The sequence below is a fragment of the Taudactylus pleione genome, unplaced genomic scaffold, assembly GCF_031769625.1.
Source record: "Taudactylus pleione unplaced genomic scaffold, aTauple2 ptg000218l, whole genome shotgun sequence".
NCBI lineage: Eukaryota > Metazoa > Chordata > Amphibia > Anura > Myobatrachidae > Taudactylus > Taudactylus pleione.
The window spans coordinates 10,190,388-10,209,075 of NW_028284620.1; positions in this window are offsets into that span (position 1 = coordinate 10,190,388).

Sequence of the window (18,688 nt, forward strand, 5' to 3'; positions counted from 1 at the left end):
GGGCAGTGTGGTGGGTGAGCTCGGGGTGGTGTGGGATGGGGCTTCCACATGCTGGGGAACTGTCAGTACTGCCATCATTGTAATGTGGCACCACTCATGAACCAATTGGAGCTCACGGACTGGCAGCCTCTGCTGATTGGTTGCCGTTCCGTGAGCACTGATTGGCTTGTGACTGGCACCACATTAGACTGATGGTGTCTCTGTGCCTCTCAAGGCCAGGATGCAGCTCCAAACTCACAAGAGCAGCAACTTAGCCTCCCGGCAGCCTCTCCCCGCCACCCCCTCAAGTCTGGCACCCGGGTCACGTGCCCCCTTAGCTCCCCCCTAGTTACGGCCCTGATATAGGGAGAGAGAAAATTGATGTTGCTTTCTCTATATATTAAGTATAGATTCTGGTTTTCTGTGTTTGTGTGAATTTGCAGCACTTTTCTCTCCTATATTTCTGTATTTGTATAGTTTTATATAATATTATAGATTGACCTGTTATAATAACAACCGCCCCCACAGCCCATACTTTGAGAATTTTGAAACTAGTTTAGCACCAATTGATGCTCCACCCACATTATTCAAATCTCCTCCCACCTCTGCCCCATACCCCTGGGAGGGGGGCCCTGTCTATTTTGTCAGTACCGAGCCCCGCAATTTCTGATGACAGCCTTGCCTCCAGTCATTGTCAACATTATAAATGTCGACATTCTGAGCATGTCAACATTCAAGTGTCAACATTCTGAATCTCAAAATTCTGAACACCGACATATTCTTCCAATCCTATCTTGCACCAACATTCATAATACTTTAATACTATATACTGTAGTTACTTTGCTTATCCAGTTTGTGTCACATGATTCCCTTGGTGTATAATAGCTGTTATTGCTTGGGAAGTACAGTATTTGTCTTTAAAAGCTGTGTGCAGATAAAACTCAACCCAGTTAAAACCATAGCACTGATTTTATAAAAATTCAGATTGAATTCATGTTATATGGCCGGATGACTTTGTCATGAGCTGGTCAGTTTAACTTATAATGCAATATGTGGATCTAACACTCAGGGGGTTATGTAGTACTGTAGGTTCTTAGATTACGGAACCAGCATAAATATAATTTCAGTGAGTTTGCTGCTAAATATAAAGCGGTAATATGTTATAAGGTTGGTTTATAAAGCTGGTATTGCCTTATAATTAATTGATGCTTTAAATTTAGCAGCAACCCCGTTGAAATCACAGCAGTTCTATAATCTCAGAATCTATTCCAGTACCCCCTCCCACTTTTAATAGAGTACAGATGGAGGTTTATTCATGAATAATGCCTTCGGTGAAAACAGAGGATCCAATGACTTTTCTTTACACAATGTGATGACAACTCTCTTGCACCCCCATTTTAAGTTCTTTGTACAGTATTCATTAAATGCTTGTCATAGAGTACAATTCTCTATACGATATATATAAATACACAAACATGAGGACATATTTCCTGCATGCACTAGGCTATTCTAATATTCACATTTAGAAAAGGGTTACTATTTTCATTTAAATTAGCAGAGCTTTATATCCCATGTGTGTTTATCACTGAAAGGAAGACTAATTGCAGAGTTAATTACAAATATTGTACATTAGCATAAATGATCATCAATTCTATTACTTGTTTACAATTTCCAGCTCCTGATCTTAGTTGTATTGTGTCAGGGTATTGTATTTTTCCATGCAAATGAACAACTATGTCTATTTTAGAAACATTCTATTTTGAACAACTGTTTAGAGAATATTTCTACAAAAACTGAAAATCTTATGTATGACGCACACTTACACTTTTCGTTAGAAAAGGAGAAAACCATATATGCTCCATGAATGATAACTTACATTGCAATTGGCATAGTACGGAACCCCGTCCCAAGACGCAGTGTGTCACTGCAATACTCTTCTTTGGATCCACACAATCTTTATTTCTTACTTTTGCTTTGCTGATGTCCATTACCCTGACTTACTTATAAATTATACATAATTGTAGAAGAATATGCAATTTTGATGATATAGTGGTTTGATGTCGGTATATATTGATTACTTATATTATTAAGCATGTATTAATTCTTACAGTAATTTGTTTTTAATATATATATATATATATATATATATATATTTATATATACTGTATATATTGTGATAGGGACACTGGTAAAGTGGTGTGTGGTAGATACATTTGTCCTAGGTTTTTGACCTATGTGTTCTAAAAACCCCAGGAGAAAGACTGCAGTGAAGCATATTTGAGTGTAGGCTTTTTGAAAAGCTGGTTTGGGACCTGGGGGTGTGGATGTGTGGAGAGGGAGGGCTCCATCCACAGGCCACTCCGGGTTTTGGCCTTTTTGGCCTGTTAGCAGGCTCATTAGGATCTGCACCTGGAACTGGCTGATATAGGCTGTGTGTGATTGTAAGCTAGTGTCTCGTACCTGGGAAAGCAAGCAGACTGGCTGGCTGGCTCAGAGACACTTGATGAAAACTACCTGTAAGTTTTGTGCATACGTTTGTGTTGATAGTGGAGGCAGTAGGCCCCACTATTTCTTTAGAGAGGGAACCTCTTGACTAGTTAGCGCCCAGATGGGCTAGCGTTTATTTTTATGTTTTGTTTTCCTTCTACATTGCACAATAAAGACTGGTACCAACCAGCTAGTACAAGTCCCCAGACTGGGTACTATTTTTCCGGCTGCTGTGTATGTGAAGACAGAGTCCATCTACCCCAGGAGAGGGACCCCTAATCCGGTCGTGTTATGATATATATATATATATATATATATATATATATATATATATGCAGAGCTGGTCTGGTTCTCAGAGAACTGGACCTGTCCGAACATAGTGAATCCGAGCAGAATCCAAGTAAGGTTGTGCTGTCCATCCAGTGTGCTGTTCACCTAAAGGTGTGGTGTGCTGTGCTGTCCATCCAGTGTGCTGTCCATCCAGGGGTGTGCTGTCTATCCAGTGATCTGTCAATCCAGGGGTGTGCTGTGCTGTCCATGCAGGGTTGTGCTGTCCATCCAGTGTGCTGTCCATCCAGGGGTGTGCTGTTTATAAGTAAAAAAGTAGATTTTTTTTTTGTGCTGTACCACAGTGTATCCATATAAGCCCTGTAAAGCCATACCCCATCTTGTGTATCCCTATAAGCACTGTGACACTGCAGACTGTACCCCAGTGTATGCTTCTGTACCCAAGTGTATCCATATAAGTACTGTGACGCTGCAGGCCATATCCCAGTGTATCCGTATAAGCACTGTAACACTTAGGCCATACCCCAGTGTATTCTTATAAGCACTGTGATGCTGCAGACCATACCCCAGTGTATGCTTCCATACCCCAGTGTATCCATATATATATTAGAGATGTGCATGGACCCTTGTATTTTTGTTTTGGATCTAATTCATCATCATGTTTTTGTTTTGGTTTTGACAAAATCACCCTCAAGTGTTTTGGTTTTGGATCTGGATTTTTTTAAACAAATTGATAAAACAGCTAAAATCATGTAATTTGGGCCTGTTCCTACAGTATTATTAACCTCAATAACATTCATTCCGGTCATTTTCAGTCAATTTTTACCACCTCACAACTCACAATATTGTTCACCAATATTGGCCATAGTCTGCAGCAAGCTGGCTGGCTGAACTAAGCAAAAGAGCAGCAGCACAAACACATGGCAGTTTAAAAGAATATAGCACATATAAGAAACACTGCGGCATAGCAGTGGCAGACAGGATGACAGTTTCATAAACTATATGCCCTCGTAGAAAGAACATTTCAAGAGCTAGATTAGAAGCCCGTGGGCAGTACAGGGAAATGGAGATGGAGTAAATGGAGGAATGCAGGCAAAGAATTGATTAATTGATTGATTCTAAATAAAATTAATGAGATTTGACATGTGAGCAAATTATTAAACGAAAAGCATCCAAATGTGAGTTTTTAATCTGCAATTGCAAACTGATCCATGCAGCATATAACAGGCGTCAGGAGTTAGGACAATACAAAAGATTCAAATGGCCTTGTGAGAGACCGTCATCAATGTCCCCAACAAAATACAGCCCATAATGAAACTGAAAGTGGTCCATGATGGCATTGTCCTTGGGACCCCCCACCCACATTTATGTTGTATATTAAATAGGACATGAACAGTTTAAAAAAACAAGAACTTTCATTGTTACTTTTGTGGCTGAAGTGCTTGGTTTGGTTTGTTTGGGCCCTCACAAACAAGTTACAAATGGGCTTAAGGCAGCTAAAAGTGTTGTTAAGCATCTTTACAGTTGGAAGATATTCTCATCCTCATCCTCATCTATGTCAATATCTTCATCACACAATATTAGCTAATCCCCACTGGGATCCATCATTATAGAAGTCTCTGTACTTTGATGCAGTTGGCAGCAAAGGTCCTCCTATGCCGATTGCTCACAAGGTTCCCGGCTGTTCTAAACACTCTTTTCAAGTTCACACTGGAGGGTGGGCAGATTACTGTAAGTAAAGCAAAGATAGTTTGTACAAGGAGCTCCAAATTGCTTTTTTATCCTCCTAATATTCAAAGTGACTCTGTGACATGCTAATTTGTACATTGTCATTGAAATAATAATTATATTGATGGTCTGTATCAGATTGACTCATTGTAGAGGTGTTAATAATTTTGGGAAATTCTTTTAGGCCTGATCAGATGTTATAAGTTTTTTTCACTCTGGTGCACTGAGTTGACTCATCCACGCCACCAATGGGAATCTTGGAAAAGATCAGTTTTTATCCTGACAGCAGCATTTGCATGAGAAACTGAATCATTGTGTCATGTTCCACTTTAGCTGAAAACTTGCTTGCAAGTAGCTTTTTATATCTCCTAAGGAAAGAGGTTCCCAAATGCGGTCCTCAAGGCTCTCCAACAGTTCAGGTTTTAGAGATATCCATGGTTGAGCACAGGTGGTTAAATCAAATTGACTTAGGTACTAATTATGTCACCTGTGCTCAACGATGGATATCTCTAAAACCTGAACTGTTGGGTAGCCTTGAGGACCGCATTTGGGAACCTCTGTCCTAAGATCTGTGTCAGTTGGAAAAAAATACAATGTATGACTTAAACCTCAAATTAAGCATGGTCAACAAAATGTAATGATCCAATTGCAAGATGTTGGCAGCCCTTTGGTCCTGGCAAAGTGAATACAGAACCTGCAATAACAACTTACAAGTCAACTTATGACAACTCACAAGTCCAACATACTTAGCAGAATACTTTGTTTAATTTCCTCCTTTAGTTGCTCTTGCTTCTTTTCCAGTAGTTTAATTAAGGGAATCACCTAACTCAGGCTGGCAGTGTCTGAACTGACTTCATTGGTTACTACTTCAAATAGCTTCAGTAGTTTGCAGTATGATGGCACAGTGTTTGGCTTTGTTTTAATAACACAGTGCCCCTTTAACACATTATCAGTACTCACTATCGGCCAGAAGCGTTTGCAGTGTTGACAATGGTACTACTAGCTGAACTGTAGCTATTAATCCATACAAGCTGATCTTGGGATTTATTTTTTCGATTAAGAGGTGTGATATTCAGACCCCCTCTAGGCTTGGCCACTGCTTTGGCTCTTGCTACTTTGAGTAAGCTAGAAGAGTACCCTCTCTGGATGAAACTAGCATTTTGTCAACACTGCAAAACGCTTCTGGCCGATAGTGAGTACTGATAATGGTCTCACATCCCTCAAAAAGACTACTTTACTCCCCTGTTATAAAAGAGGCAAAAATATCTGTGACTGGCTGGTGCACAATAACATCACTGGTATTGGTAATGTTACCCCGACCCACTTTCTTACTAAAAAGCCATGTAATTACAAGTACCTCGGTTGTACTACCTGTGTGTTTCTGGAGGTGGGTGATATGTTCGTACATCCTCATTCGGGACATCATTATAAAATTAACCATGTACTTACCTGCACCAGCCAGTTCATTGTCTATTATATACGTTGCCCGTGTGGGCTATTATACATAGGGAAGACTATGAGACAATTTCATGAACGTATGACGATCCATCATTCAGCCATACAGATGGCATTGTCCGGTAAGGAGAATGACCAGTCTGTGGCCAGGCAGTTTAAAATATGTAGACACAATCTGTCTACTTTACATTATAAGATGATCGACCATGTGAAAGAAAATCACAGGGGTGGTGATAGGGCATGGCTGCTGCTACAGATGGAGGCACGGTGGATCCACCATCTAAATACGCTGCAGCCGTATGGTCTCAATGAGACACTATCCCTGTCCTATTTTGAGTAGCATTTTTTCCATTATGTGCCCCTCTCATTCTTCTTTATCTGGTTGTTTATTCCTATCATACCTGGCTGCTATTATAATGTAATATTTAGATATACTTATATGCATCTTAGACAGTCTGTGTTAGTAGTTAAATTATTATTCTTGATGCTGGTACTGTCGTTTGGGCATTTTGACATCTGTATGTTGTTGGTGGCGGTGTAATTTACATAGGGATTGTTTTTCTCCATTACCATAGAGATGTGAGAGTCAGACGTCACACCCGCTAAGCAGTGCGACGCGCTGACGTCAGACGCACACCTTGAGGGACGGAGCAGGCTGCACGAGCGGTGTATCTGTTTGTTATATAGGTAAGTGTTGTTACATGTTATTGTTGCTTCCTGCCGAAAATCCTTTTCGATTGAAACGTTGAAGTAAACTACAAGGTTTTTTAACCGGAATATATTATCCCTGATACCCTGATACAGAGAGTGCCGCTGCCTTTGCCTGGTGACTATATATATATATATATATATATATATATATATATATATGTATGTATGTATGTCAACTTGTCTGTTTTGTTATGTGCTACATCTCTTGAAATTCAGTTGTCCCTTTAAGGAACATCTGTCTGTGTGCTGGTAATTAATAATATCTTATATTTTTGGTGTGTACCTAATAGTTTACAAACTGTGCAATAAACAAGTAACAACTATGATAAACCTACAGTTGATGCTGAATTTATCTTTGTAAAAGCAAATGTGGCATTTGGCTACATGAAAAGCCAAATGTTTGTACAGGTTATGGTCATATACAGTATATTCTAGGGTTTATATTTTATTTTTTATCCGAAGCCAATTTATTTTACCATTATGTTTTTGTAGTGCTGGCAGAAACTGGAGTACCCAGAGGAAAGTCACACAAACACTCATGCCTAAAATAGTTTTTCATACTTTCCAACTTTTCCAACTAAAATAGTTTTTCATAATTCCGAATAGCATAGTCGGGACATATGTGTGCATTAAAGGAGTGCACTCATAAAATGGAGCATGGTCTTGTGACCCATTAGGCCACACCCCTTGCCCTTTGCTCTTTCAGGGGTGTGAATGTGTGTCATGCCCTCTTTATTCATCATGTGGTGGCACACCCAGCATTCCAGCAGCTGCCTGGCTGAACCCAGCCTTCTTCCAACACTAAATGGACACCCCACATGCATGTGTGCTGCATCCATTCACTGCTGCTCTGCTATGTAAAGCAGCAGTGACAGTATCCCCCAGCCTCTCTTCCATCCGCAAGACACTGTGGCCCATGGGTAGGACTGTGTGCAATTGCAGAACTGTCCCATTGAAATCAGGATAGTTGGGAGGGATGGTTTTTAACTTGACAAAATTGGCAATTTCTAGCAATATTTTTTCTCATCTTTGGCAGTAAAATTTTTCACTTCTGTGAGTCTGGTTTCCAATATCGATTTTTTGTTCAGTGCTGAAATCTTAATGGAAATCTTACTTTTACAGCTGCTACTGCAAGCACTATTTGTGTGGGTTTGTACTCTTCTCAGAGGTACAGATGGAACACGACACTAAGGGGTAAATGTACGAATATTCACATTTTTTTTTCCACTCGCAAATTTACTAATGTCAAACTCGGGAGAGAAATCTCCTTTTCACTAGTGAAGATAGGATTCAGGAATTTACCAAGATGATAGTTTCTAAACTCTCATGAGAATGGACAAAACTCCTGTCCAAATTCGTAAAATCAATTCACCTGCCTGTGAGCTGCGAGTTCAGCAGAAACAAACACAGATCAGTGTGATCCATGTATGTTTCTTCCTCTAAATAGTCAAAAAAAGTATAATGTTTTAAAAAAAAAGGATGTAGGGTACCCCCCCAAAAGCATGACCAGCCCTAGGCTGCTCAGCTAGATCTGGTTCCTAAAAATACAGGGAAATAAATTAATAGGTTCCCCCCGTGTTTTAGGAACCAATACTTGGCTGCTGAGTCAGTCTTGGTTTTAAAAATAGATAGGAAAAAATTGCGTAGAGGTCCCCCTATATTTAAAACCAGCACCAGACTCAAATCCCTCTGGGGTGTAATGCCACAGCCAGAAGACCCTATCACCAGGCCATCCCAGCCAAATAATTCGCTTTGACCCACGTGTAACCTGCCAATGAGCAGCCGCTATATGTGAAGTGGCCTCTGATTAGCTGCCAGGAGTCTGGGATTTCCCAAAGAAGCCCGTCTCTTGTCATTCGCGAAGTATTGGTATATGTGACAAGACATATATCAATACTTAGAAAGATACTAATAAGCGCTAGTGTGACTAATATTCCTCATGTAATGAATACACAATTTTACTGATTTAGCAATTCACTGGTCTGCAGCTATTTAAAATATGAGGGGAAGGACCTCACAAAAATATGCAAATTGATATAAAAAAATAGACAGCGCTGACTAAATGAATAAAATTAAAACGCATTTAATATCACATATATTTATATAAAATCAATATTGTACTATAATAAGCTCAAAGAGTATTAGTAACAAATGCCCACTGTGAATTCACAGCTTATAAAACAGAATCAGCACCAGTGACAATTTAATATAGCGTCATTCATTATATATCCATTCGGACTTTAAGGAAAATATATTGTAGTCAGCAATCCCAGGTAATGTCATAAATACAGGTTCATTGGAACCAATACGGTGGATAGCAACGATGCTTGGACAGTGCTGTCACTTTCCTAAATGAAAATTATAATGATCCAAGGCTAAGTAGCCTTCTGTGGTTTCCAACAGAATAGAGGTCTCAGGCCGTGCACGGCTTATAACTGTAAATGTAGTGTGAGTACTCACATACCACGCTGTTGAAATAATGATGGACAACTTTGCTGACTGTGTCTCCAGACTGCTCCTGGCACTTCCCCACTTCACTTGTCTCTCTGTCTCTTCCTGGCTTGATATAGTGCACCCGGGCTAGACAGCCACAAACAGGAGCAAAGGCACCTCACTCCCCCATGGAGTGAGCGACAGGCAGCACTGCCGATATCTGGACACGTGGTAAACCACGTGACTGCATGTCATTGTGGACAGGAAATCCCCAGGTCCCTGGGAATGAGACAGCAGGCTGGTGGGTTTGAGCAGATCCTTCTCACAGCGCGTTACTGGTGCATACAAAACAATGTGGGTATGTCTTAAGGCGTTTCTCAGCCGTATGAGACAGGCTGTTTCCTCAGAAGTACCACTCCCTGTTTGGGACCATCTATTTAAAGTCAGTTAATCAGATCCCAATTTTTTCCACTCTTGGGACATAGGGCCTGATTCAGACCCACTCGCAAGCGGCTGTCCGCTTGCAAGTGGGTCAATGTTGTGCACTGAGCATGCGCACGACGGCGGGAGCTGCGTCGTGCGCATGCGCCAGATGCGACGAGTGAAGGACTTTCCTTCGCTCGTAGTGTCTGATCAAAGGGGGCGTGCTGTCGATGTTGATTGACAGCACGCCCCCTTCGGTGGGTGTGCCAGGGGCATGCCTCCTTGACTGGGGCGTTACCAAGGGAACGCCTACCATCAGAAGCTGGCCCACTGACATCACTAGTGATGTCAGTGGGAGTGATTTTGGCTCTGATAGAGCCAAAATCACTCTGGGCCTTGCGGTTGAAAAACTCAACCGCAGGCTCCGGCTCGCAGTGGCGATGGTCGCGATGGTGTTGACCCACAGCTATACGAGCGTACAGGAGGATGCTCCATAATTATGGAGGGCGGCCCTCATTCAGAGCGTGCGCTCTGCTCAGAGCGTACGGCTCTGAATGAGGGCCATAGTTTCATCAAAATTGTTGTTAACTCCATATTGTCTCCTTCATAGTCACTAATATACATGAAGTAAGTACAACCACCATGGCGAAACCTTTTTATATCACCAAATTAATCCGAATAGTAACTAATACTTAAACAACATATTATATTCAAATCTCACATTTAATACCATACTGTATATTTATTAAAATACTTTTATTTATTCTCAATGACACTTAAACCTCAAAAAGTTCCCATATACATCAAAAAGGATTGCTTCTATTGGATACAAGATCCATATTTTCATACTTAACCCTTATAATACACATATATATTCCCCACTAAAAATGTACGTTCTTTCTTTATAATACAGGGGTAATTAGTATACCGGGAATCCAGTCAAAGACTACTCTTATTATCTGCATCACAAAATCTTATTAGTCTTGTATTATCTACATGTCCCAAATAAGGACCAGCAAAAATATAAAAATATATAAAAAATATACATATAAAATATAAAAATCCAGAGAGAGAATACCAAGAGAAATATATATAAGGACAGATGGCATGACCGCCAGGTGTAATGTTCATAAGACATCACAACACCATAGACAAACTCATCATGATTAATCATATTCACTAAACATTTCATTTGTCTATTCACCTCTTTCTCATACCTATAGAATCTTGATAAAAGATCAAGACCCTTCATGGACACATGAAAATCAATTTAAAAAATGAATCATGATTACGGAGGGAAAGAACAAGAGAAGGACGGAAGGGAGATGACATCAAGACCATATATAATATACATTATACTGTAATATAATATATTATGTGCACCTACAGGGGATCTATATATATTAGGCAAAAAACTGGTCCATCTCAATACCACTCTTGAACCTACAGGAACCTGGAGTGTCCATAGTACTATTTCTTGGCAATCCCATTTGCATATTTGATCTCAGCCTAACTGATCTTCTAAATTCCGTTAAATTCAATTTTATCATTCAATCCACCAGGGACTAGGTACCCAACCTATATATCCAGAAGGCCTCTTTCCTACACAGGGCCCGAAATCTGTCCCCTCCTCTCACTGTTGGTCTGATTTGTTCTACTGCTTTCACCTTAATATTACCAATATTCCCGGAGGGACATGTTATGACGTGGTTAGGAAGACTGTGTGTCTTATTTTCCTTCAAGACACCATGTCTATGCTCCAAAAATCTGGTGTTTAGGGTCCTGGTTGTGCGTCCTACGTACTGTATCCCACACCCACAATCACATAGATCACAAAATTCGACTGACAGTTCATGAAAGAATCAATCTTATAAATACTTTTGTCCACAAAGGATACCACCGTATCGCTCTTGTGATCTGCATGTTGACATGTGTAACATTAACTACATCCACATTTAGAAAAACCCTTAGGTTTTGGAGCCAGCCACATCAGACTAGAATCCCCTCCGGGAATATTCATTGATTTTTTGAGTAGACTGGGTGCTAATTTGATTTTTAAATTGTCCGCTTTTCTAAATACCACTCTACTTCTATGTTCAAAATCCTTAGCCAACAGTCTGCCTCTTTTGAGGAGGTAGGAGTTTTTGTTGATAATCCTCCTAATCTCTGGAGCAGATGTATTATATTACATTATAAATGCCTCCTCTGAGATCCCCGGCTTGGGCTGACTGGTGTGCGAATGCTTTGGCTGGGGTGACCCAGTGATAAGGTCCCCTGGCTGTGGCAGATTGAGTCTGGTGCTGGTTTTAAATATAGAGGAACCAATACGCAATTTCATCCCTAAGGGCGGTATTCAATTAATTTTGCATACGCGATAAAGTTTTGCCTGCTGGACTTTTCACCTACATCACATATTTTAGCTGTGGAAACTTAACGTGCGCGCCCCTACTATTCGCCATATTCAATTACAAAAGATGCGCCAACAGAGAGACACTAAGTCAGTACAGGCGAAAAGTGGTGTCAGAATCGGGGAAATCAGCCTGAACCCCCCAATAAGCTGCAGAAACATTGGGGATAAATGTAGTAGTGCCTGGTTAGCCCTAATAAAACTGTTTGGGGTACCTAAGTTTGCACGATTGCCACTAATTAGTGTCTTTGCACAAGTGGTAAAGAATAGCATAAAGCAGTAATTTTTGGTGAAAGTAAGTAGTCCTGTCAAATTTGGGGTACCTGAAATGGGTGCAAACAACTTTTAATGTCTCTAAAGTGAACTTTTAAATAATGTGAAATTCCTCCCCCAAAAATGTACCTGCAATCCCCAAAACACTTGACCCCTTCTTATTGCACCCCTGAGAGCGTTATTTCGCTAGTTTGTCGACTTGTCCTCCCACTTGCACTTTTTGCCCCCGAATTCAAAGTACTTTGGGGTGTTCTTAAGTTTTTTAAGGATTTTTTTGACGCAGTTGTCCCAAGGGTTCTGAGTGGTTTCCCCACATATGCACCCCCAACCAAAAATGTTGCACTTATTTTCTCAACATATTCAGAGGCAAATCTTTTTTGTTGCATTGCATTGACATTGCATTGACTTTCAGCGTACACGAAAAAAAGGATGGAGTTGAATACGGCGATAATTTTCCGACAGGCGAAAAGTTGCAATTGGCAATACTTTTTTGCGGATCTCGGCTTTTTGCTTCTAATTGAATACCAGCCTAAGTATCAATTGAACTGCAGCATTATATCATTCATTTACAGGGTTCTAGCACTGCCACAATAAGGTTAAGAATGCTTTCTGTTGTGCATTTGTTTCCTCCTGAACTCATGATAAGAGCACACACCCACACTTACCTGGGCCGGATTCAGAGATGGACGGAATTGCAGATCCACACACAAGCAGCTTTGCAATTCCATCTATCTTTATGTCACCTCCTTGCTGCATTTGCGAGCACCATCACAACGGTTGGCCCACAATGGTTGCTACTTTAATCACGCTGCAGTGGCTGGTCACTTGAGATATCAGGAATCTGCATCCACCGACGCAGACCCTGGTCTCACCCTCCTAGAGAACATGGGGAACACACATCCTTTTTCGGGAACGGTGACCAGCCATGCCCGGCTCCGCCACTTAAACGCTCTAGCATGTTACTCATGCTGCGGTTTGAGGGGTCTGCAAGGATAAACGCAGGACTCATTCTGCACATGCACTATCAGAGGTGTACATTCATCAGATAAACGTACATCTGTAAATAAGGACCTTTGTTATAGCAGTTGTATAATTCTACCTACATGTTTTTATATATATAAAAAGGTGACATCCAGTGTTTAAATATATTTAATCAAGTGCACTTGCACCAAAAGTAAGCATTCACAAGCTTACTATATCTGAAGGTACCTTTGCATTACATGTTCTAATACCACTGTTTGTCAAGTAATCTTGCTTCCAAATTCCACAATAAATGAAGCAAAAAAACGATAGTGTAACACTTATAATACAGAGCTTTGTCCAGACAGCCAGCATGTCGGGTCCCGGGCGCCTTGGCAACACCAAAAGCCTTTCTCACTTGAAATATGCATTGTGAAAATAATGCAAGTGAGACTGGCGAAATTACTTTTCTAGATTGCCCTGATTAATTTGATGTGTTACATTTGTATATCTGTCTGTGACTGAGTCTGAATCTGCATACGAAGTGCTGAGATGAAGTGGCCATGGTTTTTTCTCAATGCCAAGTTCCGTTGTGCTTCATCTGTAACTTTGAATGTTTTTAAAATGAATTCCTGTGCTTCTAAGTGTGCAGTCCAGCATCCGCAGTACACTTTGAGTGGTGCTTTGCTGCATCTGTCAGGTGAATAAGGCACTACATTTAAAGAAAAAGACAATATGCTACACCTCTCGCAGCACCTCAATCAAGTTGTATGGCATACGCGCATGCAGGGTGGTTTCTGATTACCCAGAACCCCCCTGCCTGACGATCAGTGGTGTAGTTCCAAGCAGGAGGACAGAGAAGCAGACATTGGCGGGCACAGGAGCGGGGATTCAGGTAAGTATATTGTGTATTGTGTTATATATGTAAGGGGCACTGCATAGGGCGGACCCCTACTGGGGCCACTGTATAAGGGGCACAAATGGGGGTACTGCTATTGATTCCTTTTAGTCACTAATTGCTATTAGCGCTGAAAGTCGCTTAAGAAAGAGTTGCTTTCCAGTCCAAGAGTCCAATTTATTTATGTAAACAGGGAAAGATTTAACAATTAGAAAAAAAGCAATAAGATATATATATAAGTACAGCCAATACACACGCATGCGCTATTGGTCCCAGTATGCAGTATTTCAATCCTGAACCCTGCTGTCACTGTCACCCAAAGAAATGGAGAAATGACTGCCTACTGCACCCAGCTCACAAGCCTATATTCGGTACAGATTACAGAGACAACAAAAGCACGTAATAACAGATTCTCATTGGTTCTTGCTTCATGTCACTCTGGTCATTGGTTAGTTCATATGGTGTCATTAGGGGTATGTCTCAGTTCTCCAACAGCTTCTTTGTGTAATTTTCCCGCCGAAGAACTAGTTAAACTGGCTACAGACACTTTATATAAAATGGTAACATGCTAACCAATAACTCCCTATGATCCATAACTAGCGGACGCATGATGCGATCTCCTTGCCGATAGAACTAGAGATCTGCGAATAAAAAGGGATTTAGTATAATACCAAACACGATCTGTCCACTGTATTTTGAACCTTAGATCTCATTTAAGTACATATTACATCTTAATCATTATCTCACAATTCCTTAAATAACTCTGATTATTAACTGTAGTGAATGGGAACCATTCTATACATATGCATTCGCATATGTGCATCTGTGTAATGTTCATATGTATGGATGTGAGTACGCATGTGAGCGTCTATGTGTATGCATGTATGTTTATGTGTGTGTTATGTGTAATGGATTAATATATATATATATATATATATATATATATATATATATATATATCCTTAGCTTTATCCATTTCTGACATTTTTAACATTAAGCTTGCCTGAACCAAATTCCAGGGGGTCATTATCAAAAAGTTGATTCTGCTCAGAGAAGATGAGCAGATGTTTGTTGGAGTCATGATGTCTGATAGCTCATCAAAGGCTTTCCTCTGCTTATTTGGAGTGTAAATGTCAGTTCCTCTGAACTACATTAGTATTGAACAAAAGGCATACAATTGCTAAAGATATTCGGGCATCTCACAATGGTTTTTAACTCTGCATTTAAAACACTCCTCTGCTCATACCAGTATCTGTGTGTATTTTAATTATTTGTTACAGACATACCCATACACTGACTAAACCTTGCATAAATATATATACATATACGCATTTGTGCACATCGAATCGCGCCGATGCAGAGTAGTGTTCATCAGACTATAGACGACTAGATTGTCATATAATAATTGTACAGTGATCATAACCAATTATCTGACTTTGACATTCCACCCTTTGGTAGCAAACATAAAACTATCACATTCTGATCTTAACCTTTCCAGTCATGCATAATAATGTATAATTCAATGTTCTAAACGGTGTGACACAAGTCAGTCATTGAACCATTAATAATGCATTTCAAGAGGGTAGAACAACCCTTATACACACTCAGTGGATCTATACGGGACCATAGGTAGGATGTGGGATCTCATCGAACCTATAAAGGAAGTCTGGGGATATGAGACTACATTATCTAGGATGTTTAAGGGAATATTACAATAATTATTATTATACATGACTTTGCCTGTTCACATATTATTTATCTGATGGCACATTCAATTTCAGGATTGTAATGCAGTTCTTTATTAACCTTAGTAGCCATACCACCATCACTCACTACCATCATAATTTAATTTTCACGATTTACCCTGGTGTTACATTTTCCACTTTTTATCACAGAATGAACACATCTGACACATAAACCAATTACTAACATGACAACAAGTATAAGAATAAGAAGCTTACCTACACTAGCAACCATTTCCTGTACCCACTCTCCCAGACCGGCGAACCATTTTACAGGGTTTAACCATGAAAACCATTTCTCTACCTTTACCTCTGCCTCATACAGTGAAGCATTGTGGTTCTTCCAAAACTCCCTCTTCAGTTGTAGGATTTCATCCATTTTCCGGTCTATCACCTCTTTGGGGTCATTAGTATTATTGGTGATGTACGTGCAACACTTGACACCAAATTGGGTGGCCAAAGTCACACAATATCCACCAGTAACAGCTGTTAAATAGTTTAACACTAGCCTATGTTGTACAAACTCCTTTTTATAAGCTTGTAGCTCTTTGCCAGTATAGCAGAAAGTGTCATCATACAGCTCGGTGATGTTATCTATTAATTTAGCCAGGTCTTGAATATATCTAAAATTTAAAGTTCCTCGAGTGATCCTGGTGGGGTCTAATGCTACCAAAATTTGGAAGCCAGTTGTTTCACTAATCAACTGTGTGGCTGTATGTTCTTCACCAGGTATCATATTTCTTTTTTCACGGTGTTCATACTGTGTGTGTACATATGGAGGTGGTGCGGTTCTATGGATACCAATCATTTCATCATGTGTGAGTGCCATAACCTCTGGGATCAATTTACCAATAAAACATAAACCTTCAGAACTCAGAGAGAGCCACTTGTATGCTTTCCTTCCACATATAAAATGCACATCATCTGGGAGTAAGTAAAGAACAGAATGCATCATTATCATTGAAAACAATATTCTAACAAAGGGTCCGGCCCCTTTTTCTCCCATTTGCTTGGTACACATTTCTGGTTGTATAACATCTGCACAGTACCCTAAAGATACTCTGCCAACCAATAGCTTATCACAACTATGTGTGTACCTATACCGGAAATACCTCCCACTTCCAATAATTTTGCATACAAGTTCAGAATCGATAGGCTCATTATCAGCTCTGTGTGAAAAGGTCATTGTCTGATTGTTCCAGATCACCTCCCAGTTTCCTGGTATTCTGACATTTGTGATATTCAAGCATAACAGGGATCTATCTACCTGGTACTGGTGGAGCCTAAAATTAGGGAGCCTAGATATATTAAAATTCTTATCCACTGGTCTTCCCCCATGTAATTCAAGACCCTCAGAGAAATTTAAAGTGAATGGTACTAATCCTACATTATATTGTCCCTGAGGCACGTAAGTGCATACCCAACATTCAGTCCTTGCCCACTAAGGAATGATAATCCTCTAAAGGTTGCCCGCCCAAATACAGATCACTCTTGGACTGGCACTGTTGGATGCTCTTTTCATCAACTAGGGATCCACAGAACTCACAAACACAGTATTCCTCAGACAATAACCCCTCACATTGTCTCAGAGTCTCTTGGATAACAGATCTCTTGACAATTACTGTACTGAGTTTGACCATATACCTCCCTGATTGTTTTATCGCTCCCTCTCCTGACTCCACTCCATCTACATCACCATCAGCTTCCCTCTCTGTCATCTGTCCACCATCACAGAAACAGGAAATCCCGAAACAAATGAGGATGATGAGAACCCTGGAAGGAAGCAAAAACACAAACCCAGCCCACCACTCCATTGCTGGAATAGTGGTCTGCATACTTCTCTAGCTCAGGTGTTTTACACTGCAGTCTCTAGCTCTCCCACATCAGGCTCGCAATCGACAGGTCCACGTTATCTATCTCAACTCCACCTCGTACCTCCTTCAGATAGTTGACCTTTCTGCAGTGTGTGGAATGGACCCAGGTATCTCTTTCTGCTACTTTCAACAATGTCATACTTGTCATCAACACCTGATATGGACCTTCCCACCGATCTGTCAAACAACCTGAGTGTCAGAAATTTCTGATCATAACATATTCTCCAGGTTCAACATCATGACAGTTTGTTTCTGGCATTTCATGTGACAACATTTTCAATTTCTGTTGCTGCTGTTTCAGTTGTTTACTAATTTTTATAAGATATTTCACAGTCATCTCAGTATTACACTTCAGATCATGCTATGGACTTTCAATCAAAAGAGATTGTCTCCCAAACAGTATCTCAAAGGGGGACAGATTAAGAGGAGATCTAGGAGTGGTCCTGATACTATGGAGGACTAGCGGTAAGGCTTCTGGCCATCCTAACACCGTTTCAGACATGATCTTACTCAGTTTATTTTTATTAGTACCATACACTCTTTCCACCTTCACACTTGCTTGCGGTCGGTAGGGGGTGTGAAATCTACTATTAATACCCATGACCTTACACATGTTCTAGAAGATGTCACCAGTGAAATGAGTACCGCTGTCACTTTCTATGATTCTAGGGATACCGTATCTGCATACAAATTCCTGAACAATCTTTTTAGCAGTAAAAACAGCAGTATTAGTGGCAGCTGGATATGCCTCTATCCAATTAGAAAATACATCAGTACAAACTAATACATACTTGAGATTCCTGCAGGGTGGTAATTGAATTAAATCAATTTGTATTACCTGAAAAGGACCGTCTGTCAAAGGGATATGAGATGGCTCAGTTGGTATTGTCTTCCCAATATTTTCCTCAAGCAGGTCATGCAAGACATTGCCCTTTTTTCAGCATGAGAAGAAAAGCATGGTGCACACCAATATGCTCTGACCAACTTGCACATACCTTGTTTTCCCAAAGTCAGACCATGCACTGCCTTA